This window comes from Eurosta solidaginis, chromosome 1, assembly GCF_040869045.1.
Source record: "Eurosta solidaginis isolate ZX-2024a chromosome 1, ASM4086904v1, whole genome shotgun sequence".
In the NCBI taxonomy this organism is placed as follows: domain Eukaryota; kingdom Metazoa; phylum Arthropoda; class Insecta; order Diptera; family Tephritidae; genus Eurosta; species Eurosta solidaginis.
In genome coordinates, this window is record NC_090319.1 from 97,040,884 (window position 1) to 97,068,050 (window position 27,167).

Sequence of the window (27,167 nt, forward strand, 5' to 3'; positions counted from 1 at the left end):
TTCAAAATTTGCGTTCTGGTGTTGCCGAACTATGTATGTGGAAAACTAAGTTAATCATTAATGAAACTCGGCAATTTTGTTAGTGCTATTTTTATAGATGCTTACTTTTTCCCTTAACGTTTAAACTTCATATCAGAGCCTAGATTCAGTAAGTGTGAGTTTTGATCCCAAAACATTTCTTCCGAAATCAAATCTCTTTTGCATTTGCTTCCTTCTGTATTCGAGTTAAAATATTTCTTGTGCCAAGATACTTAGTTTTCAATTATCTTGCGTGGCTTAACACCACAATAGTCCTGGAATTCCTTAAACTCATTGAGCTGGGTGAGAAAGATTTAAATATCAACGTGCCAAACGAGTAGTAATGCATAGAATTTCTTTGTATAAGTTTTGAAAGTGTTAGGCTCACGGCAGAGTGCTCACTATAAGCTATGCTAGGCGAGAAGTAATTTTTATTTTCATATATTTTACATAGTGTTGTATAACGGATCGAAATATCTAGCCGTTATTAATATTATTAAAAACAAAAGTTTTTTTTTTGATTAGTCGGTTACTTCATCAGCCATTAACGACAATGTGTTTACAACAATTTTCTTTTTAATGCCTGGCATAAATTATATCCTAGGTTAAATTTTATTGTTCTGGCACATTTTATTGACTGAGCAATTTTTTATGGTGAGGGTTCCATTGAAGTAAATTCAAAATTATATGGGGGCTAACGAAAGTGTGGCGAGTTTTTGGGCAATATTGTGAATTTTTACCTGAGTGAAAAAGAAAGAAAAGTACCAATCGTGGCTACTGCCTAAAACGGACCAAAATTGAAGATAAGGGACCAGCGGACCAAATGGGGTTGGAAGGGATCATTTTTGGTACAAATGGACCAAAGTGGCAACCGTGAAAGCGAAGAAAACTACCTTTCAAATTTCTCCACAGACACTGGTGAGTTTTTCGGTGATGACAGCGTTACCACTTGGACCAGAATCGCGGATAAAAGAACTGGTAACGATATTCGGTTACATAATGTTCTGGGTACTATTTTACCGGTAACGCTCAGAATCGGGGCGTTAGAGACCAATTGTAGTGAGCAGCGGGGCATTCGTAGGGCTGAGTGGTTAAAGGCCTTTACACTAGTATGAGTGTTGGAGATCCCCAGAAGCTAGCTGATGGAGAAGTGAAATTCAGAAACATGTCCTAGTAACCATCGCCGTCTATAAACTTTGCAATTTTTCTCTAATTTTAATAACAAAACCCGTTGGTCCTGTTTATGTTGTTTACTCACCTGATTAAAATAGCGAATATCATCTAATTTAGATTCCTTCACTAACTCTTGGCTTAGTAACGTCGCAGCTCCTTTTTCGGTTTTGTTTTTTTGAACTTATTAAGAAGGTTTTTATTATTAAAGTAGGTATTGCATTGATTTGAGATCGTTTTAATTATAATGACGTAAGACCCGGCCACTTATCAGAAAACTTCTTTTGGATATTTTAGCGTCATTCACTGCCGGCCGCATTTGATTTCAAGTTTCATTTGCACAACACTTGTAGATGTGAATTTTAAAATTTTTTTATTTACAAGTTTTTTTCACCTTTGCCTTCCACTTTTCACCGTCTTATCAAAATATTTGTTTTCTTGTTTATTGCAGCAACAACAACAACAACAACCACAACCAAACAAATAAATATTAATTAGTAAACAACGCAAATTCTTATTGTTCCAAAGCAATTCAAGAAGCACAAAACAAGGCAAAATAAAATGAAGTTGAAAAACAGAAGCAAATATATAGCCTATGAAGCAGCCAAAAGAATAGCTAATAGAAACCTTCGCAATATAATCTCAAAACAATACTGAAATCTAGCAGAGGACACTAGTGAATCCGTACCAGCGAGTATAGCGCGTCTATGTACATCCATATGTATGTAGATGCTCTAATCTGTGTCCCTGACGACGCCGACGTTGTCGCAGATACGGTTTGCCAATTGTAAATGTGGTGAGAGCCTTTGCTATATGCAGGTGTGCAAGGAGTGAGACTGAAACTAGGTATAAACAATTTTTGGAGCCCTTTGATTTTAAAAATGTACTTGCGAAGGGAGTTCCTATTCTGTATTAAAATGGAAATTTAATTTGGATAAAACTGAAACAACATGACATCAGGACGGGCATGGCGACAGCTGTTTCGATTATACCTTGTAATTCTCCTGCGATGGCTTACAAGGTATAATGTAAAAAGCTGTTGCCTTGTTCGTCTTGATGTCATGTTGTTGCAGTTTTTCCCAAATTATAAAATAAATAAAAAATAAAAATTGCTTTATAAAAGCATTTTCATACATTAAAAGCAATAGCGTTACTTTTTCGGAGAGCATTAAGCAGATAGGATAGTTTTTCTTTCTAGCTTCGAGTAGTAGTAGATATTAAATTTTTTTTTGCTTGATTTTCTTCGAAGGGTCATGTGATTGGAGGCCGCCGTGATGCGATGGTAGCGTGCTCTGCCTACCACACCGAAGATCCTGGGTTCATTCCCCGGGCAAAGCATCATCAAAATTTTAGAAACAAGATTTTTCAATTAGAAGAAAATGTTTCTAAGCGGGGTCGCCCCTCGGAAGTGTTGTGCAAACACCCCAAGTGTAATTCTGCAATGAAAAGCTCTCAGTGAAAACTCATCTGCCTTGCAGATATCGTTCACAGTTGGCATAAAACAAGTAGGTCCTGTCCGCCAATTTTAAGGAAAAATTAAAAGGAGCTCGACGCAAATAGGAAGAGAAGCTCGGCCCAAAATATCTTCGGAGGTTATTGCGCCTTACATTTATTTTGGTCATGTGATTCAGATAGTTATCTGACCTTATTCGTAACTTTTTTCTAACTTTTTTTCTAACGTTCCTATCTGATATTTCCAATAAGTATGAAATATTTGTGTATGCCATCGTTGTTCAGAACTTTTGTATGTGATACTTCAATGAGCAAGCATTTTAAAAATTAGTACAAAGCAAAATAGCTCATTTCATGACCTTTTAACGAAGCAATAATAACTTTTTAAAAATTTTCAAGAAATCTTTGACAATTGCTTTGGCCCTATTCCGATGAACTTAAAAAATCGAATGATAAGAAACAGTTGAAATCAAGTGTTAGTTTTCTTCAACTTCAGGACCTAAAAATGCAAGTGAGCATTTGTGGGAAATATGCGTTTTGAGGGAGAGGATATTTTATGAGCACTTTTGAGCACATTCAGTGTTACTCAACAAAATATTGAGCCACATAATATTTTTGGTCTTTTTTCGTACAATATTTAGTTCCAACCCCAAGTTTTGGTATGGCAACAGCGGCTTTGTGGTACAGCTATCGATTTTTAAAAATCCATTACAGGCGCCCCAGTTGCCTTCCTCAGCGCGCACCTGGAAAGCGTCTTAGATTTTTTCGGTAGGTTGAATACCATCGTTTGCCAATTTGCTCTTTTCTTTTTTATTTGCAGTAATGTTTTTGTGCGAGTGTGTTTGTATGCTCTTGCTTCAAGGTATTGTAATTGATGGTAAGATTTCCCGTTCCTATTACTCATAATGGGCTAAGGTACTCACCAATTGACGATGTTCCCACTTGCTGTAAGGTGAATGAATATCTTAATTTGAATAAAGAAGAGTTGTTTAAATGGGAGTTGCAGTAATAATTTTGTTGTTAGTGTGGAGCAACAATGTAACGATGGACACTCACACGGACACATTTGAATTGGAGTTTACACAACCTCTATTAGAGATAAATTGCAATTCACGAGTATTTCACTTGCATTATAAAAAATAAAATATTACACACCAAAAGTAAACTTTTTCTTTAACCAGGCATGAGTTTTAGTTTAAAAAATTAAATTTCCACTTAAAGTTATGTTAATTATTAATAAGTTCACTATAAATTATATTTTTTAATAAATTAGCGAAGTACTACAATATAAGAAACAACATAAGCCTTGCGATTCGCCTCAATAAAGGCTTTTAGGACGGATATGTACGGGCTCGCGGCAGTTACACACACGAATGATATTTAGAGCGATTGGTTGGGGTTGTGGATGGATAAATAGATCGAAATGTGAAATGCAATGTAAAGAAATGCACTACGAGTACTTCACTACATTGCACCGACAGCACATACAATACAACGACGACGGCGACTACGTTGCAGCTCAGTTGACGCTTGCCCGAACAGCGTGTGAGCGCAAGTGGGGTCTGTGGGAGCATTTGGCACAGGTACTCGTTGTACTCAGTAGGCGCTTTGTATTTCGCGAATATTTGAGATATTTGTTTAGCTCATTGTTATTGCATGCGAAAAAGAGAGTGCGACACTTTGTTTACAATTTTATTACAGTGTTTTGTGTTTCGGCGTTGATATTGAAAGAGAAAATTGTGTAGGTATTATTGAAAAAGCTGAACCTACTTTCTACAGCAACACGACTCATACATAACTATGAGCTAGAAAATTTGCTGTGTTGTTAATAGTCAATAAAGTATCACCGCAGAAAAGTGAAATAAGTGCTAATTTATTTATAGGGAGAAGTGAAAAGTTCCGTATCCTAGCTAAGATATGGAGCTACATGTCACTGCGTTTCGAAGCCCCAAATCCCTCTTAACCAGCGGCGTGCACAGGATGAAAATATTCCATATTTTTAGTCAGTTTTCAACAGGCCGTAACATTGAGGGAAATGGTGGCACAGGAAATCCAAATAAAAAGGAAATTGCAGCTCCAAGCGTCTACTCTTAGGATTAGAAGTTTTTGCGGCCCGCAATCGTTCTTGAGTAATGAAAGAAAAACCAGCAACAAATAATGCTTAGATTTTTTAGTTTTTTTTGTTATGGTCTACGTTTTTTTTTTGCCTAACCTGTATAGGGATCGGATACTTTGTTTGTTTAGCTTTAGTTAATTTTTCATATATAGAGGGGTCATTTTGCCTTGATTACAGATATCTGAGTAAGCAATGATCGTACACTAAGAATTTTTCCATATAGATGAGTTTAACGCAATTTGATGCATGATGAGTAGATTGCACCCATTTTTATAGAAAACGGCAGGTCGAGTGACACTGGCGCCATCTGACATGAAAAAGTAGCCAACTTCCAACTTTTGTTGCAAGCAGAGCCTACGAAAAAGAATTCGACATTTGTTTTGCTAAGGGTGCTTTCACACTTTGCAAGTTAAACTATTTTTCGAAATTTTTGGTAGGTATTTTCATAATTGAAAACTGCATTTTAACAAAGGAAGATGCAGAATATGTTAGCGAGTAATTTTCTTGTATACTTAGTGAGAATGTTTATAACAATGCTTCGCGAAATTTTGTATGTGAATGAGCAGGGCGAAATAAGTTTCAATTGCCAAGTCTGAAGCTCCTCATTCATAAGATTGCGTTAAACGCATCAATATGAAAAACTTTATTGTGGCTCGGGCTTTGGTTAAATGTGGGCTTTGAACTTGAGGAATTATCTTTAACAACTGTCCATTATGGCGGCTACCGTGGTGTGATGGTAGCGTGCTCCGCCTACAACACTGTATGCCCTGGGTTCACACCCTTGGCAAAGCAACATCAAAATTTTAGAAATAAGGTTTTTCAATTAGAAGAAAATTTTTCTAAGCGGGGTCGTCCCTCGGCAGTGTTTGGTAAGCGCTCCGGGTGTATTTCTGTCATAAAAGCTCTCAGTGAAAACTCATCTGCGTTGCAGATGCCGTTCGGAGTCGGCATAAAACATGTAGGTCCCGTCCGGCCAATTTGTGGGGAAAATTAAGAGGAGCACGACGCAAATTGGAAGAGAATCTCGGCCTTAGATCTCTTCGGAGGTTATCGCGCCTTACATTTATTTATTTTTTTTTAAATGTCCATTACTTTTCCGAAGGAAAAATGTGAGTCGCCACGGGATGCCTGGCAAATGTGAAACCTCGAAATTATTTTCATCAATTGCTGCATATCAAAATATATTACGATAGGAAATAAATATGGCATAATGAGATAATTATATATGGCGATTTTTTCTTCGAAGTGATTTTCAAATGACCCCGGGAGGATCCAAAGAAATTTCCCAAACTCATCAAGAAATTAACTCCAAATTAACGCGGTAGGACACCGAGAGAGCTCCCGAAATGACCTCCTAATGACCATGAAGGGATCCCTAAATGACCCTGGGAGGACCCCGAGAGAGTGCCTAAAATGATCCCGCAATGTCGTCGGGAGGACCCTAAGAGAGTCCTCAAAGTCATCCCGATATGACGACCAAATGACCCCGGAAAGATCCCAAGAGAGTCCCCAAAATAATCCCGAAAGGTTCCCCGAATGCCCCCGAAAGGATTCCGAGGGAGCTCCAAAATAACCCCAAAATGTCCCCGGAAAGATTCCGAGGGAGTTCCCAAAATCATTCTGAAATAACCGCGGGATGACCCTGATTTTTTCTTTATATAATTTTTATGAAAGAAAAATGTACATTTCATACTTACACTTACTGAATACAGTCACTGAAGAGTCCCCCAAACTCATCCCGAAATGACTCCCAAATTACCCTAAAATGACCCAGAGAGGACCCTGGCTTAACGCAGTATCGGGTGGGAAGAAAATCGCACAGTCGATTGCGCATGGCGACCTGTCTCCACGTCAGAAATCGATTTAACGGAATGTTTCTCATCAAAAAACAGCATTTATTGGAAAGTCCAGATGTCAACACTGTTACGACAGTTTAGTTGCACGATGCTCAAGGGTTCAACAGTTGTACCACAGTCAATTTTCGCTATGTTACAAATTGAAATGGCCCACTGAATGAACTCAGCTGAGCATAGAAAACATAGGTAAATATGTACATATTTTTATCTAGGCACATGCTTACATACTTACATACAGTTTCTTATATGCATAGACGTACAAGTATGTATATTAAAAAATCATGGATTGTTGTACCCGCATTGCACACACATGTGGCTATGTTATCAATCCTCTCTCACCTGCGATACTCACTCTGAACACAGAACTTTCAGCGCAACTTAATCAAACAGCCAGTCAGTCATTCATATATCGTTAATTTAATTAACAAAGCCCCTTCCCTTACCGAAAGCTTTAAAATTTGAAGGAGAAGCAAAATCATTTTAAGTCTTTTTAAGGGGCAAAAAGCTCCCAAATCTTAAAAACAAGGTTGACGCAATCGCAGCACAAAATCGTAGTACCTTTAATTTGCGAGGTCTTTAAGGTATTTTTTGTTTCCAAAATTTCTTGAGCGTTTTCTTATGATCTGGAAAACGCGCGTAAGTCTCCAATTTAAGATTTAAAAAAAAGCAACCTTGCAAGCCAAGTTCTCTGGCAGCAACCTAAAACGAATCTCTCGTAAACAACAATGCGAAGAGCTGCAGATCCACACTCACTTAGGTACCGGCACTCAAAGTGCATTATATTGAACGCCCCTCTTATTCTCGTTAGCCCCCTTCTTACCATTAAAAAACTCTTCATCAGCACTTGCTTTGCAACGGCAATGAAATAAAATCTGCTGTCTCAGCGATCACCGCTCAATTCAACTCAATTTCAATTGCATATGAACAAGGCTGAAATATCGCGCGCAGTTCACTTTGGCAGCGGCAGAAATGGTAACTTGCAAGCAGTGTTGCCAGGTTAGCCTTTTCGAGGCTAGATTTAGCCTTTTTTTTTTGTCTTTAGCCTCGAAATTTTGTGTTTAGCTTCGTGACTTTTTTCTAGCCTTTTTTACTCCGAATATATTTTTAAAAATTTCTAAAATAAAATAATTTCAATAGTCCCTGTGAACACCTAATACCTAATAATATGAGTTCTCTACAAAAGATTAATTCTTTTTCTGCTGAAAATTCATTGAAAATTTCAAAGCCAGATGTATTTTCTTACTTTGAAAAAGAGAAGTATAGTTATTCTTCAAGTCAAATAGCATTAATAGAGCTGCAGTGGTGAAAACTTATAATTATACAATGCAAAAATGTACACTCCACCATGGAATTTTTGCATTAAACGAACCTCCTTTTTAGAACTTGTCGAATTCATATTAAGTTTTTTAGTATAACCACTCAGTAACGCGAAGGTGGAAAGAGTTTTTAGTGGCATGAAAATTCTTAAAAATACATTAAGGAACAAACTAAAAATTAAAATGCTTAATGCGCTGCTTAATATTAGATGCTCGTTAAAACGCTTATCTAAATGTTGTAATGACTTTGAAATTACCTATGATCTCATATCTATGGTAAATAGCCAAACTTTATACCCAGACATAAGCTCTTCTGATTCTTCAGACGGGGAATATTTTATATAAATAATCAGTTTGTAATATTTTTTTTATGTATATACACATAAGCAATCATTTAAAGTAATTCCATGTGCTAGTCAAAGAAAATGTGCCTGATATGTTTTGAAACAGGAAGGGGTTGGATTTTATATAAGGTGCCACGATTTTCAAACTTTTGCTGATTTGTAGGGGTAGAGGGGGTACTAAAAATCACAAAATTATCATCCGCAACTCTAGGAAACTCTTAGTTTATGAAATATAAGCTTTTTAATTTCCAAATTTAGTAAAATTTAAACTTAAGTCCTGCACTTAAAATTCGGGTCGCACATGTCGATAGCGGTATCAAAAGACGCGTATTTGCGTCAAGATTCAGAATCCGAAAGCAGAAACTACATTTTTTTCTCGTTTAAAAGTTATTGGCAGAAAACCCGTCGGTACTATTGTAGATTTTTTCGTTGTTGCAATTAAACAAACGAAAACAAATGACGGTGGTGAATAGTGTTGCCAGCTCCGCAACAATATCTTTTTATCTTGGTAGAACATTATAAGGTGGTGGCACGTCGACATAAATGCAAACAAACATACACTATTAATGTATTTTGTTTTTGTAAAACACTTTTAATAATTGTAGTCTAATATTACTTGGGGTGCTGCGCAGAAGGATGTACTACGCAGAAGGACATCACCGTGGCGGTAGCCACGGTTATACCACACACCCGGACTTGGCATGGCGTAGCCCAGGGTTATTTTTTATAAGCGCGGCCGAAGGCCGCCTATGCAGAAAGGTGTCCTACGCAGAATTATCGTTGGAATCAGCATAAAAATCTGTATAAAGTCCAATTTTTTATTTTTTTTTTGACAAATGTATGTATTCTGCACTTGTTCCAATTAAATACATTAATTTCAAATTATTCAGAGAATTACAAAACAAAATACATTGATAGTGTAAGTTTGTTTGCATTTATGTCGACGTGCCACCACCTTATAATGTTCTACCAAGATAAAAAGATAGTGGTGCGGAGCTGGCAACACTATTCACCACCGTCATTTGTTTTCGTTTGTTTAATTGCAACAACGAAAAAATCGACAATAGTACCGACGGGTTTTCTGCGAATAACTTTTAAACGAGATAAAAAATGTAGTTTCTGCTTTCGGATTCTGAATCTTGACGCAAATACGCGTCTTTTGATACCGCTATCGACATGTGCGACCCGAATTTTAAGTGCAGGACTTAAGTTGAAATTTTACTAAGTTTGGAAATTAAAAAGCTTATATTTCATAAACTAAGAGTTTCCTAGAGTTGGGGATGATAATTTTGTGATTTTTAGGACCCCCGCCTCCCCTCAAAAAAAGAAAAGTTGGAAAATCGTGGCACCTTATTCTAAATATTCCCCACAGGAAGTTATGCTTAAGTTATGTTTATTATAAGTTTTTTATAAAAAAATTTAATCAATTAACCAAGAAAATGCTGGCCTTTTTTTAGCTTCTTTTTTTCTAAATTTAGCCTTTTCTAACCTTTTTTTTTTGCCAATCTAGCTTCTTTTTTTTGCATCACCTGGCAACACTGCTTGCAAGAGCCAGTGTGAAGATGAAGTGAGGTAATCGGTTTGGGAAGAAGTTGGATTGGGGTGCATTGCGAAATATGGTCATATTTAAGTGCAAGCGGATTGCTGCGATCGCTATTCCTCGCTATGCAGTCTATATGTTGTTGCTGGTGGTGGCTTGCAGTTGCACTGCTTGCCGTCATCGTTGTCATTGTCCTCGTTTGGCTTCAGCTATCTCAGCGTTTTTGCCACTCGAAGACTTGTCTGTCCAAAGTGCCGTGGCAGTAAGAAGTACCGCAATTGCATAAATATTTTTGCATGTGTGTACGTTTGCCGGGTTAAAATTCCGCAACAGCGTCAACGAATCAGTTTCTCCTGTTTGCAATTCTTTTGAATTGAGGTAAATATTTTTTTTTCGTTTGGAAGCATTAAAGTTGTTGAATCGAGAATTTCATAAGGGCCGAAATTGTGCCACTGCCCATTTTTGTTGTTGAAAAATATTTCCTTTTAAAAATCAGGTCAACAATCAACAAAAGTGTGAGTTGAAAGAGCCAAGTGTTAAATACAATAAATTACTGCGATTTGCGCAATTTTACGAAGGGAAATGTGGTTGTTTAACCCGTGTTGCTCTTTGGTTTATTTCCTTCATTTCCCGCAAATATTCTCTAACGCTCTTCAGTACCCTGCATTTTATAGTCTGTTCCACTATTAAATGCGCCAAAAAGCCTTAACCATCTCAAGGCTCGGCATTTATTGGAGCATGGCCCCTCCTTCTCGCTTTCCCAAGAAGTACTAAAGTAATCATAACCTGGAAAGCTTAAAAGTTTAGCTCACCATCGGCATAGCGGCTATAACATAAGCTTGACACATCCTGCTCATTTTTTGAAAGGCGGCCCCCATAGAACAAGTTTGAAAACTATCACCCCGAAATCATGGCTTCAGACTTGCGAAATGCGATAAAGATGCAATCGAAGACATCCTTGCGACGCACAGGTAACCCTAGAACGGCTATCGATCGGTGCTATTTACAGCACGTTATCTAAAACTATCCGAGGGGATAAATTCTTTCTCCTGATCTATGGAACGCTAGCTAATAACTTTTCAACCTTAAAATACCCGATGACAAATGTATGCTCTGACACGCCAGCGGCATCGCCGCAGTTATGACAGCTCGAGTCACAGAAGAGCCACGCATACAGCTCCATCCAATAGATGTGATAATCCTAAATAAATCATATACTGCTAGAAGTAGGCATCGAAACCTTCTTCGAAAATATAACCTCAAAGGAGGTAGTAGTTGTAACATAAGTCTCTCGACTGACACACTGGGTACAAATTCAGCATGCGGCAGAGAAGGAATGTAAGCAGGTTGATGGCAAACAGCGGAAGGAAGCTGCTACTTGGATTGGGTGATATCATCCTTCACAGTTTCTCATTTGGATTATGAACCAAAAAAACATTGACGCGGTTTACCTCGGAAGAGATTAAGGCTGAGTTTCTACTCCCAATTGGCGGGCCGAGTTTTATGTCGATTCCGAACGGCATCTCTAAGGCAGATGAATTTTCACTGAGAACCTTTTCATGGTAGAAATACACTCGGAGTGTTTGCCAAACTGCCTTCGGGGGAAAACCGCTTAGATAAGCTTCATTCTAACAAAAAACTAAAAAAAGACCTTCGGCGTGTTTGCGGAACACTCTACCATCACACAACGGCGGCCACCAATTTGGATTAAGCAGAGCCCTATTAGTTAGAATTAGGAAGCATAGGCACAGCACTTGACCTTCGAGTTTGAGCAGCAGTCTGTAGTCTATCATATATCGGCGCTTTATTAGCCGTCGCCATATGTCTTTTCTAGTGTATCATGGGAAGCCACATTACCTGCAGCATAATCAATTGGTGGGTATCAAACGTTATATAAAAGAATCTTACCTGGATGAACTAACGTCGTGGATACATTTTGCGCTTCCCTCCTATATGGTGGAGAACGCAAGGCACTAACAGTCTTTGGCTTACCGAAGACATCAACCTGCCAACATTGCTAAATCCATTTTAAAGGCTGCGTATATTCCAAATATGTATATGCCCTTAAATCAGAGTCTTTCAAATGAATGCCGTGATCTCTACCATAGAGATTTCTCGTTGCTCAATGTACACGAATGCAAACTGGGACTGCTTACGGACATGGCTCAATCAAATTTTTTTCGATACTGATGATTTTGATATATGGAAGTCTATATCTAACTCGATTCCTTTATACCTGTACAACCAACCGTTATCCAATCAAACTTAATATACTCTGTGTGCAAACCACGCTGAGTATAAAAATCAATACGGTAATTTTTATTTTCAACTGATTATCACTTTTTGTTCGGTAACCCTGCGGAAATTCCTTTGGTCAATTTTGTTTTTTTTTCAAAAAGTAGAAAATCCCCCATTTTGGCATCACTGGCAAAATGTTTTGATTTGTAAATGCATACTTTCTAAGATGTAAATAACGTACACACCCTCCTACAAATACGCTCCTAAAACCCTAGTTTTGAGGGCGGTTCTTAACTAATCAGAACTCGTTTATAATTATCGCACACTTTCAGGATCATTGGGCGTAAGTAATTGTAGTTAGAAACTCATTAAGATAAGCAAATATGCTGAGTAATTAATCAAAACAAATATTAACAGATAAGGAACAGAAATAGGACAAGATATAGCATTAAATCAATGACTTTGAAGAAAACAATAGACTGAACTGAACCAATTATCTCGAAAGGCGTTTCATGCACTGATAACACCTAATATGCCACTAAAGTGTATACAGATTAGGGTGCGCTTTATTTATTTGAAGGACATTTTTTGTTGAGCCTTGAAAATCTTCATAAGGTCATGAAACATTTCTCTGCAAATTATTTTACTTGCACCAGGTCCATTTCGTATTTGTCAGCGAACTTTAGTACGAAATTGAGAAATCTTGCAATCCAATTTCCCTTGTAGTCTTGGATTTTGGAACATGCTACAGAACCCGATGATAATGCAACAGGGGTCTTGGTATTTTAAAAGCTCGTTTTGGATATTTTACGATCGAGTTTTTTGCGAGTGGTGAGGAGAGAGCTTCTATTAAACTGGAATACTTAGGATACAAATTCTTACTAAATGGGACAGGAATCGAGATATTTAGCGATCAGTTTTTAAATAACTCCTCATTGAGGTTGAAACTTGAAACCTTACACTTGAATAAATCCAATGCAACAAAAAGAGAAAAAATTTCTACTAGGTGGCACACGGCTCAAGATAATTAGAAAATTCATAAGAGATTTGGCATCTTAGGATCGGTTTTTATGTAACCTCCTGGTGAGCTATAGACTTGAAATTCAAAATGTGGTTCAGTAGTCAATAACAGTTTGACCCATATGACAAAAAGCTTCGTTAGATGTCGCACGGATCTAGAAATTTAGAAAACACTTTCGAAGGTGAGGTGTGATGAGTATCAAAATATTAATTGGAGTGAAAATTAAGATAGCTTAGGTCCGAAACTAGTACAAGTTTGGTTAGTATACGTTCCTTTGGGGCCAGCAAACTGCTAAAAAAACATTCCAATGTTTAAATCTGTCTAGCCTTGCCTTTCTCCTTCTCGGTGATGCTATGGTCCTTATAGTGCTAACAACTTTGTATTCTTTACTTTAATTTTTAAAATAATTTTTAATTGAGTCTTCATGTTAACTTAAAATTTTTGAATAATTTCAAAAAAAGAAAATTCTAATTAGTTTGAAAATATTTAAACTCAAAAATAAACAAAAATAAATTTTTATATTTCAAACCGAAAATAAAAGATTTTTTTAAAATATCAACTTGAATGCGCAAATATTTTATTTCATTAATGACTGTAATGATTACGAAAATTTCCATTCGCTAATTTTTAATTAAAATGCATTTATTATCTTAATCTATATCTGTCCGTGCTTGAATATATAATACCTCGTGCTTGTGATAAATGATTTTTTGAACAAAAAATTTCGCAATTTTAAAGTAACTACTCCGTCATATTTACAACGACTTAAATAGTTGTGCGAAACAGACTAAACGAACAGCTATCAGTTTGTTTACTTAAAATCCAATTTGGAAATACATTCGGCATCAACAAAAAACAAAAATTATTTGAGAATCAACACTTGAAAACAGAAACAAAAAATTATGAACTTAGTGATTATAATACGAAGCTATAATTAACTTTAAAAGTATTTCGTTTTGAAAGTGCCTAAAACATTTACTATTGTGAAAATAAGTGAAAGTCCATAGACATTCGTAGATGTGACTGTGTGGAAACACCCGAAAACGGAAACCAAATTTTAGCAGATTTGATGAACAAAATAGTTTAACCAATTGTTAAAACTTTTAAAGAAACAATAAAAAAATTAAAAAGTAAAATCATAGTACCATAATTGTAAATCGCACATCGATTTAAAAAAAAATGAAACTTAAATATACTTCAATTAATAAACAATATTTTGTGCAAATTGCATATAACAGTCGCTGTAAATTCTATATACGAAACAAAAACAAAAAATAAGTGCGGACAATCAAATAAAAACATAAAGTACTTATAGCAGAAATTTACTAGTAGACATGCTATAAATTTTATGCAACATTAATAAAAATAAAATTTTTCTACGAATCGTTAATTAATAAAGAACTCTAAAAAACAACATACTACGCTTAAAACAATGGTTAAGTTTTCCACTTCACTACAACAAGACCTATTACAACAATTTTACGCAAAATACACACAAGAACGGATTTAAAGTATAAGACATCACGATGAAAATGATGAGATTTATAAAGAAAACAACAAAGCCATTGCATAAACAGCAACAGCAATGAATTTAATTGTTATCACGTCCAAAAAAAGCCATTTATTCCCTCAAAATCTCTACAATCATCAATCAAACACTTATTAATTTTAATATTTTTTTTACTAATTTAATTTTATGTAAGTATAATTTTTATTTTAATATCATATTACAAATTTTCCAATTATAATTTAAATTTAAATTTTAAACCTTTTAAACTTTCAAATTTATTTTAAGATTATTTTTATATTTTAACAATTTTAATATAAATTATTTAAATTTACTTATTTTTTATATAAAAATAAATATTTTATTTAAATTGTTAACTCCCTTTCCAAAAAAAATCTTAAATATTTTCTAATTTTCAAAATTTTCATTAAATTTTTTTTATTTTTTATTTTTTTTCATATGGTTCTTCGTTCACAAATACGAACCCGTAAGTTTACAAATTCGGAAAATCAAAACAACAACTATTCAAATAACACAATGACTCACAATACAACTCAAAATTCTAACATTAATACAACACAAAACAACATCTCTAATATAACACAAGATACTTCAACACAAGATAACTTTACAAATATTTCTTCTACTAAATCTATTAAATTACCACAATTTTGGCAAGAATCTCCCAATGTCTGGTTTTTGCTTGTTGAAGGACCATTTGAAATTAACAATATCAATGATGATAATTTAAAATTTCAAAATGTTCTAATTACTCTTCAACGAGATACTATATCTAAAATTGTAGATGTTATTAACCCTCCTCCTCTTTTTAATAAATATGATACAATCAAAAAAATTCTATGTGAAAGATTTTCTCTTAGCGAAGAAAAACGATTAGAACAATTATTTTCAAAAACTGAACTTGGTGATCGTTCACCATCTGAATTATTCAGATTTATGAAATCACTTATAGGTTCTGACTCCATAGTTAGCCAAGAATTACTCTTTAAATTGTGGATTCGTAAATTACCAGAAGAAATACAAATTCATTTGACTTCCAATAATAATCAAAACAGAGATGAAATTATTATTTTAGCTGACAAACTTTTTGATTTAATCAATAAACCTCATTATTCCAAATCTCCTGTAGTCTCAAGTATAAATAATAATATTTTAGAACAATGCGTTAAAAATTTAACTGAATTAACTACGGCTTTTTATCAAAATTTAAATAAAATTTCTAATGATATTAATCAATTATAAATCCGTTCAAGATCTAAAGATAGAAATAGATCTAAATCTAGAAATTTTTCAAGATCAAGAAATTTTTCAAACAATCGTAAATTTAATTCACAAACAACTATTTGTTGGTATCACAAAAAATTTAAGAATAACGCTCTTAAATGTATACCCCCATGCAATTTTAATCAAAATCATAATTCAAATTGCGAACAAAATTTAAACTGAAACGATCCATTATGACGGTGACGGATAATGGAACTATTATTAAACCTTTTCGTCGCCTATTCATATTTGATAAATTCAATAAACTTAATTTTCCTATCGATACCGGCGCAGATGTATGAGTTATTCCTTTTTCTAAATTTAAAATTTATAAAAGAAATTCGGATCTTACTTTGACCGCAGCAAACGGTTCTTCAATTGAAACTTTCGGTTCAAAACTACTTAAAATTGATTTAGGTTTAAGAAGAGATTTTGAATTTCCATTCATTATTGCGAACATTGATACACCAATTTTAGGAGCAAACTTTTTAGAAAAATTCGGAATTATTGTCAATATTAAAAATAAATAAATAATGGATTCTACTAGAAAAATTAAAGTTGCTGGATCTTCTGGATTTTCTGATATTTTCTCACTCAAAATTCCTATTGTCGAAAATAAGTTTTCAAAATTACTTAATGAATTTCCATCTATTACCTGTGAACCAGATTATACTAAAAAGTTAAACACCATACGGCTCACAGGATAGAAACAAACGGTATTTTACCATTTTCGAAACCCAGACGTATTGATCCAATCAAACTTAAAATTGCTAAAGCTGCATTTGCATCTCCACTTCATCTCGTTCCTAAAAAAGAACCAAATGATTGGAGACCTTGCGGAGACTATCGAAGACTTAATTTTATTACTACACCAGACCGGTATCCTTTACCACATATTCACGATTTAACAATTGATTTAAAAAACAAACAATTTTTTTCCAAAATTGATCTTGTGCGTGCTTACCACCAAATTCCAATGGCAGAAGAAGACATTCATAAAACTGCAATAAGTACCCCTTTTGGAATGTTTGAATTCGTAAGAATGCCTTTCGGTTTACGAAACAGTGCTCAAACTTTCCAACGCTCAGAAGAAAGAAGAGAAGATCAACATATAAATCATTTAAAATCAGTTTTCAAAAGACTTGAAGAATATAATTTAAATATCAAACCTTCAAAATGTACTCTCGGTGTAAATAAATTAAATTTTTTAAGTTACGAAATTTCAGGCGAAGGTATTAAACCATCTTTAGATAGAATTGAAATCATAACAAATTTTGAAAAACCAATTTCTATAAATAAATTACAAAAATTTTTAGGTATGATAAATTACTATCACAGATATATTAAAATGTTAGCAACAGAACTTAGTCCTCTGCATGAAATGTTAACACATACAATTAAAAACAAACTCAAACAATTAAATTGGACAAATGAAACCACAACAGCTTTCGAAAATGTTAAAAAACTTTTTGCTAAAAATACTTTACTTACACATTTCGACAAAAATGGTATTTTATCATTAGCAGTAGATGCATCAAATGTTGCTATTGGAGCAGTTCTTCAACAAACTAGCAATAATATACTAGAACCCTTAGCTTATTTTTCAAGAAAATTAACTACAACAGAAACTAAATATTCAAAATTTGATCGTGAACTTTTGGCTATTTATAATTCAATTAAACATTTTAAACATTTTCTTGAAGGTAGAACTTTTACTATTTATACTGATCATAAACCTTTAATTCATGTTCTAAATTCTAAAGTAGATAGATCTCCTCGTCAACTGCGTCATCTTGAATATATTGCTCAATTTACAAATGATATTCAATATATACGTGGAAAAGACAACATAGTTGCCGACACACTTTCCCGTATTCCAGAAATAAATGCAATTTCAACTCAAGATATAAATTTAGAAACTTTATATAAAGAACAACAAACTGATACATTTTTACAAAAAATCATTTCTGATCAAAATTCTAAAAATAATTTAAAAGAAATTCATATTCCAGTTATTAATTTAAATATATGGTGTGATGTTTCTCTACAACCTTTTCGACCTTATGTTCCACATTTTATGAGAAGAATTATATTTGACAAAATTCACTCATTATCTCATCCAAGTATAAGAACAACTAGAAAATTAATTCAAAATAAATATTACTGGCCTAACATGCGTAAAGAGATTAACGATTGGACTTCATCTTGTATCAATTGTCAAAAATCCAAAATTTCAAGACATATTAAATCTCCTATCCAAAAAATTCAAATACCATCAGGCCGTTTTGAACATATTCATATGGATATTGTTGGACCTCTTCCAGTTTCAAATGGAAATTGTTATATTTTAACAATTATTGACAGATTTTCACGTTGGCCTGGAGCTTATCCACTTAAAGATATTTCAACAAATACTATAGTAAAAACTTTTATTCAAAATTATATACCACGATTTGGTATACCATTAAATATTACAGTAGATCAAGGTTCACAATTCACTTCAAAATTTTTTAACGGAATTAACTAAACTTTTAGGTTTTCATAAAATTCATACATCTCCTTACCATCCCCAAGCAAATGGCATGATAGAGAGATTTCATCGAACTTTAAAAGCAGCAATTATAGCACCAAATGACTCGGTTCATTGGTCGGACATTTTACCATTCATTCTACTTGGTTTACGAACTTCTTTTAAAGAAGATTTAAAATGTTCATCTGCTGAACTTGTTTATGGCCAAACACTTAGAATACCTGGTGAATTAATTATTTCAAATAGTAATAAAGAACATGATTTTTCTAATGACGCTCTTCATAAAATAAGAGATTATTTTTCGCTTGTTCGTTCTAAAGTTTTTCATCACAATAAAGAAAATTTTTTCGTTCCTAAACAATTAGAAAATTGTGAGTATGTTTTTGTTAAAGTTCTTCGTAAATCTAATTTAGAATCACCTTATGAAGGACCTTTTAAAGTTATCTCTAAGAAACATAAAACATTTACAATTCAATACAAAGATACTATTAAAAATATTTCAATTGATTTACTTAAACCAGCAAACATACTTATTAACACTAATTTAAATACAAATACATTAAACAACAAAAAACAAAAAAAGGTAACATTTAATATTAATTAATAATTTGTTTGTTTCAAATTTTCTTGGAGGGGGAGTAAATATAGTGTTAACAACTTTGTATTCTTTACTTTAATTTTTAAAATAATTTTTAATTGAGTCTTCATGTTAACTTAAAATTTTTGAATAATTTCAAAAAAAGAAAATTCTAATTAGTTTGAAAATATTTAAACTCAAAAATAAACAAAAATAAATTTTTATATTTCAAACCGAAAATAAAAGATTTTTTTAAAATATCAACTTGAATGTTGATATAGTCCTCAGTCTTTAAGGGGACATCGATCTGTTATAACCCTTACCTATTTTCCACAAAGCTGGAATAAAACAAAAGTATTCTTTCTGCCCAAGGGGGCAGACGAACGGACGGAAATCCAAAGACTACAAACTAATAAGCTGCACTTCCTTTATGCTTAAGGTTCTTTATCAACAATAACGGGGCCAAACATTTCAAAGCTGCAGCATGCTTACATGAAGGGCAGAGCAGTAGAAACATGAGCTGATTGGCTCTGTAGAAAAATCACTTCCTTAAAAACATTACACCCTAGCTGCGTTCCTAGACTTAAAGGGTGCATTCAATAACATAGAAACCAGCGCTATTTTCTTGTGTCTCCAAAGGGCCGGAGTAGATAACCACATTTGCGGTTGGACGCAGTCAAAGCTGGAGAAGAGAACTACATATGTACATATATAAGCAGACATGGGGTCGGTAACAATGACCCGAAACATGGGAAGCGGAACACACAGGGCGGGATTCTCTCCCAACTGCTGTGGGTTGTGGCACTGAACGATGTACTTTTCGAGCTCAACAAGCATGGCGTAAAGGTAGTGGCAGAAGTATTAGTAGACGACGTTGGTATCGCAGTTTCAACGTTAAGCGAAATATTACATGGTGCGCCTAGAAGGTTACCTAGCCGGGGCCGCTTCAACCGGCCTCAATGCTCACGAAGCAAGACAGAATTGATACTGGGCGGCCTGTGAGAGTCCATAGTAAAAAGCTTCAAACTCCATTTGAAGGCAACCGCTGCATCCCACAAGTTCACATTCGAAAAATTAACGACGCGTCTATTGCGTATTGAAACAGGTGGCAACTAGAACGCATCGATAACGTCTTAGATCTCCCGGATACTAATTTCAATTGAATTTACATTTTGAATTTTTGATTGAAAATTTTGTAGTCACTCATCTTCATAACCCATTACCCGTTTTGTATAATAATATGTATTAAAAGTATATTTATATACTATCCGTTACATGCGAACCCGTTCGCAGGGAGAAAATAAAATATATGAGCTATTCACGTTAGACTCAAAAATCACTGGCGATTGGGTATTTGCATGCATTTTGGGATGCTAAATCCGAATTATGTATCAGAATTGGTGTAACGGATATGTGTTGAACCCTAACCTCCAAAAAGAGAAACAAATCACTGGCGATAGGGTCGTGTTTGTCTTGAATTACACAGCCACAAAAAAAGTATTCCTATCTGGTAATGGGATATATGTATTTGCTGAATTCCGATCTGGTATCACGATTTTCGTTAAGGATTCAGGGTCGGTCCTAACCTCAAAAAGTACAAAAAAATCACTGGCGTCAAGAAAACTTTGATAGCATTACCATATCCGCATTTTTTTTTTGTGGCTTTGTATTTTAAATGCACCGATATACTCCCTATATGATTTCTGAAACAATCCCAGATCAGTCTCGCAATAATTGCAAAATTATCCCGAAAACCATTGGAGATTATCCCTAAATTATGCCAACATAGTCCAGATTTTATCCTGAAATGAGATGAAAGGATCCCGAAATTGTCAAAAATTGATCCCGAAAATAATTCCGAAATGATCCGATAATAATCCCGAGACCATTACGTAATAGTTTCGATTCAATCACCCAATGATCTGGAGATATTCCCGAAATGCTCCCGAAATTGTCCCGATATAGTTTCAAAAATAACCCCAAAATGATCTGGAGATCTGCTCGAAATGGTCCCGAAATTTTTTCGATACAATCCAAAAATAAAAACGAAATGATCTGGAAATAGTCCTAAAATCATTCCGAAATAATTTTGAAATCGGGACATAGACCCTAAATGGACCTCAAATTTTCTAAAATAATCGTGAAATTATCCCGAAATAGTTCTGAAATGATCCCGAAATGATCTGGAGATTGTTCTGAAATAATCCCTGGATCTGGAAATAGTCTCGAAATGATCCAGAAATAATCCCAATTTTCCAAAATTGTGTAGTCCCGAACCATTTGAACCATATATCAAATATCATTGGTCTAGGGCAAATATATTCAGAGTTATAACGATTTATAAATAATAGTTTAAAAACCTAAAAAACACGCTTTAATAGCTAGCCCACCTTAAAAATAGAGTACAAAGACTTTATTACAGTAGTGGATGATCGAACAATCAAAATAAATATTTAATTTTAATCACCTCAAAATAAAATTATAATAAATCTAAATTTTTCTGAAGTCTTTAATGCTTAAAGAAAAATTGCATTCATGTCTAAAAGAGTATTTAAACTATATCTTTAGTCCCGAAAAAAACCCGAAATGATCCCGAAAACCATCCAGAAATGATTCCGGAAGCGCCCCAAAAAGATCCCAGAATAGTCTCGAAAACGTCCCGAAATTACCTTGATGGTATTCCAGACGTATCCCTATAATAATCCAGAAATGAAAGGTTCTCAAATGATCCCAGTATAGTCCCGAAAACGTACGGAAATGACCCCACCGGGTTCCCGGGCTGATCCCGAAAACCATCCAGTAATTATCCCGGAAGGGTTTTAAATGACCCTGAAATGACCCTAACGGGATCCGGAAAACCATTTACAAATGATCCTGGAGGGGTCCTCAAATGATCCCGATATTATCCAGAAAAAGCCACGAAATGACCCCGACGGAATCCCAAAAACCATCCAGAAATGATCCCAGAAGGGTCTCCAAATGATCCTGAAATAGTCCAGAATACTCACTTTGTAAGCCCTCGACATATTTGAAACATTGAGTTAGTGAAGGTCAGTATAGTTTAAGTTATAATGTGTAAAAATTATTAAAAAGTAATTAAGAATCCCCTTTCCATTTTCGAAAAATTTTTAGCTAGTAGACTATTTTCTATATGTGTGCCAAATTTCATCATAATCCGTGTAGCCGTTCTGGTGTGATTGATTCACAAAGCCAAACGTATGAACATCCAAACATTGACATTTATAATATTAATAAGATATTACTTATGTATACAAACTTTTTCTTTCCACTTGTCAGTGCAATTTGAACCACTGTATGACATTTAGTTTGACTCACTGTTCAAATCATTAGAGCGTAACAAGTGCAGAGGCAACAATTGAAAAAGCCCAACATTAAAGAGCGGTAATAGAAGAGCAGCAATAATTTTACACCGCTCACTGATTTTTCGAGATCCACAAATAAACAAAATAAATTTCAGCGATCGCTACCAGCAGCTGTAAAGATGCAGGGGTGAAGAATAGGAGAGAGGGAAACAACGTGCCGGGTAATTTATCATAGATAGAAACACGCAAGTCGCAAGTTTTTTTTTTAGTATATTCGCGCGCTAAGTCCAATGTAGGCAAACACAACTGAAAAGTATCGCAGGAAGACTAAGGTGCAAAAAGGTAATCAACAGAGTGGGCTCTGGGTATGCATGCGCTAGATTTTGTGTGAGGATCGGCTGTTCGTCATGGCGGATGGGTGTGGTACGAATAAAGTACATAGTTGAAGTGAGAAACTTAAAACTAAGCTGACTTGCGGTCTAGATTTATGTATATATGTACATACAAACACATACATACATACAAATATATAGTTTTCTCAAGCCAACATAGTGGCTTGATATATCACCGTTTGACTAAGCACGGCCAAGCTGGTGGGTTACGTGTGGGGACACTCCGTATGCGGAACTTATATTGGGTATTTTTGGTTTTTGTCCGACCCAAAAACATCAAAATGGTGTATTAAATAATTCCGGATTTCTTCAATTCCGCTTGTGGACCACATTATTTGACTGGGAGGTGGTGTCAAGCTAGCTGTTTAAGTCTTCCACTGATCTCTTGAAATGTAAGCGTTGTCTATGAAGATGACGTTCAATAAACTTTGTAGACACTCCTTGGTGTATTTGTAAGCGATTTGGTCACAGATTTGCAACTTCTTCCTATTTCTGGCTTTTAAATGCGGCTACCATATAGCTAATGACCGATCAGCCTATTGCCTTGTATGTTGCCAGCAATATCTCTCTATAATTTCTGCAAGTACAGACGTCCCATTACTATGGGGGTTAAATAGGTATTTCTTTTTGTGTCAATTAATGAGAATCATCATGTTTATAAAATTTATCGTGTTTTAGTGCGGCCTATATGACCGCTGTTATGGAGAGCCCAGGTACGCGGCCATGCTTCGAATACTCGGGGTGGTATCACGGTTTTAGACTGATTACTTGTGCTGACGAGCGGTCGGCCTGTATATTTAAGAAAGTAATTTCTTTGGTTTGGGAGGTCTGGAGGGGAGCCAGACTCGAGGCCGTGGAACGGAGGGATCTCCCCCTTCGACCGAGGGCTCGGGTGTGGTTGCCTGCCGGGCCATCTCAGCCGGAGAAAATACTTGAATTAACGCGTTACTGCAACCCGAACCTTCCGACGCATAACTGGAGGGTCCTCAGAGTAGAGGAGGCTGTTGGGCCACGTCGGCAAGTGCTGATTCTGCTAAACGCAGAGTCCACCGGTCCTCTCTCTGACACGAGGGGGGTTATCTCCTATGGCCTCGAGCGTGTGGTTCTCAAAATCTACCACGCCGATTCCAGGGGAGATGGTTCCTCTCCCACAGAGACTGTTCGGGAGGTGGAGGCGTCCGCAGGGGAGCCAGTACCCATGGTTGTGGATGCTGACTCCGCTAATTTGGACAGCGAAAGCACTGTTGACGTCCCGTCAATAGCGGGATCTGTCATCAGTGCTAGTCGTCTGGCTGATAGGGCCGAGGAGGAGCTCCTAGCCTCCGAAGGCGAATCATCGATGGCGGGATCCGTCATCAGTGTAAGTCGTCTGTTGGAGGGGGAGGAGGATCTCCTAGTCTCCGAGGGCGAAGCCGCCAAGGATGAGGTGCAGAAGAAGAAGGGTGGTGTTGATGGAAATCCGTCAAATCAATCTTCAGCATTCTAAGGCGGCTTCCGCAAACTTCTTGCTCTGTCTTGAGAAGGGCGGAGTGGATATAGTCCTTGTCCAGGAGCCGTGGCTGAGTAGTAACGGCGGAAAAATTTCTGGATTAAGGACGGGAAAGTTCAACACCTTGGTGCATGGGGAGGCAGGTAGGCCTAGATCCTGTGTGCTTATTAAAAAGGAATTTAAAGCTTTTATTCTCTCTAATTTCAGCAATGCTGACGTAACCACGGTCTGCCTCGAGCGAGGCAGTAACGAATTGTGGGTGGTCTCAGCGTATATGCCCCATGGGGACGTAACGGGACCACCGCCTGTGATACTGGGCGAAATCACCGCTGAAGCAAGGCGGAGAGGTGTTGGCGTAATCATAGGTGCCGATGCTAATGAACACCATAGCATATGGGGGAGCTCGGATACGAACAACAGAGGTGAGTCTTTATTTACTTTTATTGTAGATGAGGGACTTTGTATATGTAATAGGGGGAATTACCCGACTTTTATTACTGCGGTAAGGGAGGAGGTCCTGGACCTCACCCTGGTTAGCAGAGAACTGGAAGATCGGATATCTGGATGGAGGGTTCTCAACGAGCACTCTTTCTCTGATCACCGATATATTCAGTTCTCGGTGAATGAAGAACGTCCCGGTAAAATATCTTTTAGGAACCCTAAAAGTACCAACTGGAACTTGTATTGTAGGAAGTTGGGAGAGCTATTGTCTGAGGCGCCTATCGTTGGTTCGGACCTGTCCGAATCTGAAATAGACGGTCCGGTGGAAAACTTCACCTTGGCAGGCAATAGCGCCTTTCAACAGTCCTGCCCACTGAAAACTTATAGGGGGAAGGGCAAGCCGCCCTGGTGGTCTGATTCCCTTGACGACCTAAGAGCGTCCAGTAGGCGGCTCTTCAACAGAGCCAGGAGGAGTAAACTACCCTCGGACTGGGAGCTCTATAAGGTGAGTCTGGGGATTTATAAATATGAAATAAGGTTAGCCAAGCGAGATTCATGGCGAAGCTTCTGCGAAAACGTAGAGGGCTGCAATGAATCCGCGAGGCTTAGAAAAATACTCTCTAGGAATCCCGCCCCTCGGGGGTATCTGAGAGATGATGGTGGGGACTGGTCGATGAGTAGCGAGGAGTCCCTGAGACTTTTACTGGACAATCATTTTCCCGATGTCCCAGTTGCGCAGGGATCTTCGCTTGCGTGGTCGGTGGTTGCTGGCCATGCAGATATGCCTGCCATCCCACTACGGGAAAGTCAAATATCCTATAAATTCGTTCAAGCCCTATAAGTCACCCGGACCGGATGGCATCATTCCTGCGCAACTTCAAAGGTCTTTAGGGATTTCCTGCAGCTGGTTGGGCATCATATACACTAACTGCCTCAGGCTTAACTATATCCCTAAGTCGTGGCACACGGTTAGGGTCATCTTCATTCCGAAGGCCGGCAGGAGCTCTCATGTGTCACCTAAGGATTTCAGGCCAATCAGTCTCTCGTCGTTTCTTCTTAAGACGTTTGAGCGGCTGATTGACCTGTACCTACGAGAAAGGATACCTGGGGGGTTATTGTCGGCTTCACAGCATGCGTACTGCAAAGGCAGATCGACGGAAACGGCTCTCCATTCGATTGTAAAGCAAATAGGGGGGTCTCTAGAACATAAAGAGTATGCTCTGGGTGCCTTTCTAGACATCGAGGGGGCTTTTAACAATGTCTTACCGGGGGCAATCGAAAGAGCTATGGTGGGTTTAGGAGTCGAAGCGGCTCTGGTTGAATTTATTAGCAAACTTCTATGCGGCAGAATTGTCGCAGCGGAGTGGGGAGGAGCCATAATAAGGAGGAAGGTGTGCAGGGGCACGCCACAGGGGGGTGTCCTATCTCCTCTGCTCTGGGTTGTGGTAGTCAACGAGCTTCTTGTGGAGCTGGAAGCCAATGGTTGTCGGGTGGTTGCCTATGCAGATGACCTCGCTATCCTAGTCAGGGGCAAATTTCTGGGCACCCTGCGCGATGTTCTGCAGGGATACCTGGATACTGTGGCTAGGTGGGCTGAATAATGTGGATTGGCGGTCAACCCGGGAAAAACAGAATTGGTTCTTTTTACAAGGAGATATAAGGTACCCGACTTTAGAACTCCTTCGATTGGAGGGGTACCGTTGGTACTTACTGACAGGGTTAAATATTTGGGAATTGTTCTGGACAAGAAGCCGTCCTGGAGGCCCAATGTGGAAGATAGGGCCAGGAAGGCCGCGGTTGCCTTGTACTGCTGCAGGGGGGCTATCGGAAAGAGATGGGGGCTCTCGCCAGGAGTAGTACACTGGCTTTATGAGATGGTGGTCAAACCGATTCTGCTATATGGGGTGCTGGTCTGGTGGAAAGCACTGGACACGGCGAGCACCTCCAATATGCTAGTGTCAGTGCAACGGACGGCGCTTATCGGTATCAGTGGCGCTATGGGAACAACACCTACCTTGGCACTGAATGTCATGCTGAATATACATCCAGTAGATATTGCGGGAAAGGCAGCCGCGGCCCGGTCGTTGGTCAGGCTTCGTGATATGGGTTATATGCTTTCTGATTTCGGACACTCTAGCCTTCTTACTAGTTTCGACTTTATCCCGGACAGGACGGACTATTGCATACCGGTGGCCGCTCCCTATACAACCTTCACCCCAGTCATTCCCCCGAGGGAGGAGTGGAGAAGAGGAATTATCTGGGGCATGGGACCGGTTAACTTGTTCACGGATGGGTCGAAGTTGGACGGAAAGGTTGGCGGGGGGGGTCTTTTGTCAAGAGCTAAATGTAAGCCGCAAGTTTAAGTTGGCTGATCACTGCAGTGTATTCCAAGCGGAAGTTGCTGCGATTAAGGATGCGGTGGATGAAATGCTATCCAGCGCTACTACGGTTAGGGAATTTAACATCTACTCTGATAGCCAAGCGGCTATAAAGGCCTTGAGCTCAACTACAGTGCGATCGAGGGTGGTCTGGGAGTGCCTGACCTCACTTGCG

At 37.1% G+C, this 27,167-nt stretch overlaps 1 protein-coding gene and 1 long non-coding RNA gene across 5 annotated transcripts in view; one reads left to right on the top strand and one right to left on the bottom strand.

The window, feature by feature from the left end:
- LOC137236544 (uncharacterized) overlaps window positions 1-2,307 on the top strand; it is a 76,981-nt gene extending 74,674 nt beyond the window's left edge. Inside the window, exon 3 of the long non-coding RNA XR_010948481.1 lies at window positions 1,640-2,307. This is a non-coding gene — a long non-coding RNA (uncharacterized lncRNA). The remainder of the gene's footprint in view (window positions 1-1,639) is intronic.
- Window positions 1-4,115, bottom strand: part of ttk (zinc finger and BTB domain-containing protein ttk) — a 149,611-nt gene extending 145,496 nt beyond the window's left edge. For 2 of the 4 annotated variants that reach the window (XM_067759288.1, XM_067759289.1), the window contains exons 1-2: window positions 3,564-4,115; window positions 1,277-1,625 (exon numbers count right to left, since the gene is read on the bottom strand). The gene's annotated coding sequence lies outside the window, so the exon portion shown is untranslated. The remainder of the gene's footprint in view (window positions 1-1,276; window positions 1,626-3,563) is intronic. The other 2 variants (XM_067759291.1, XM_067759290.1) reach the window with 1 other exon arrangement.
- Window positions 4,116-27,167: the final 23,052 nt, after the last annotated feature.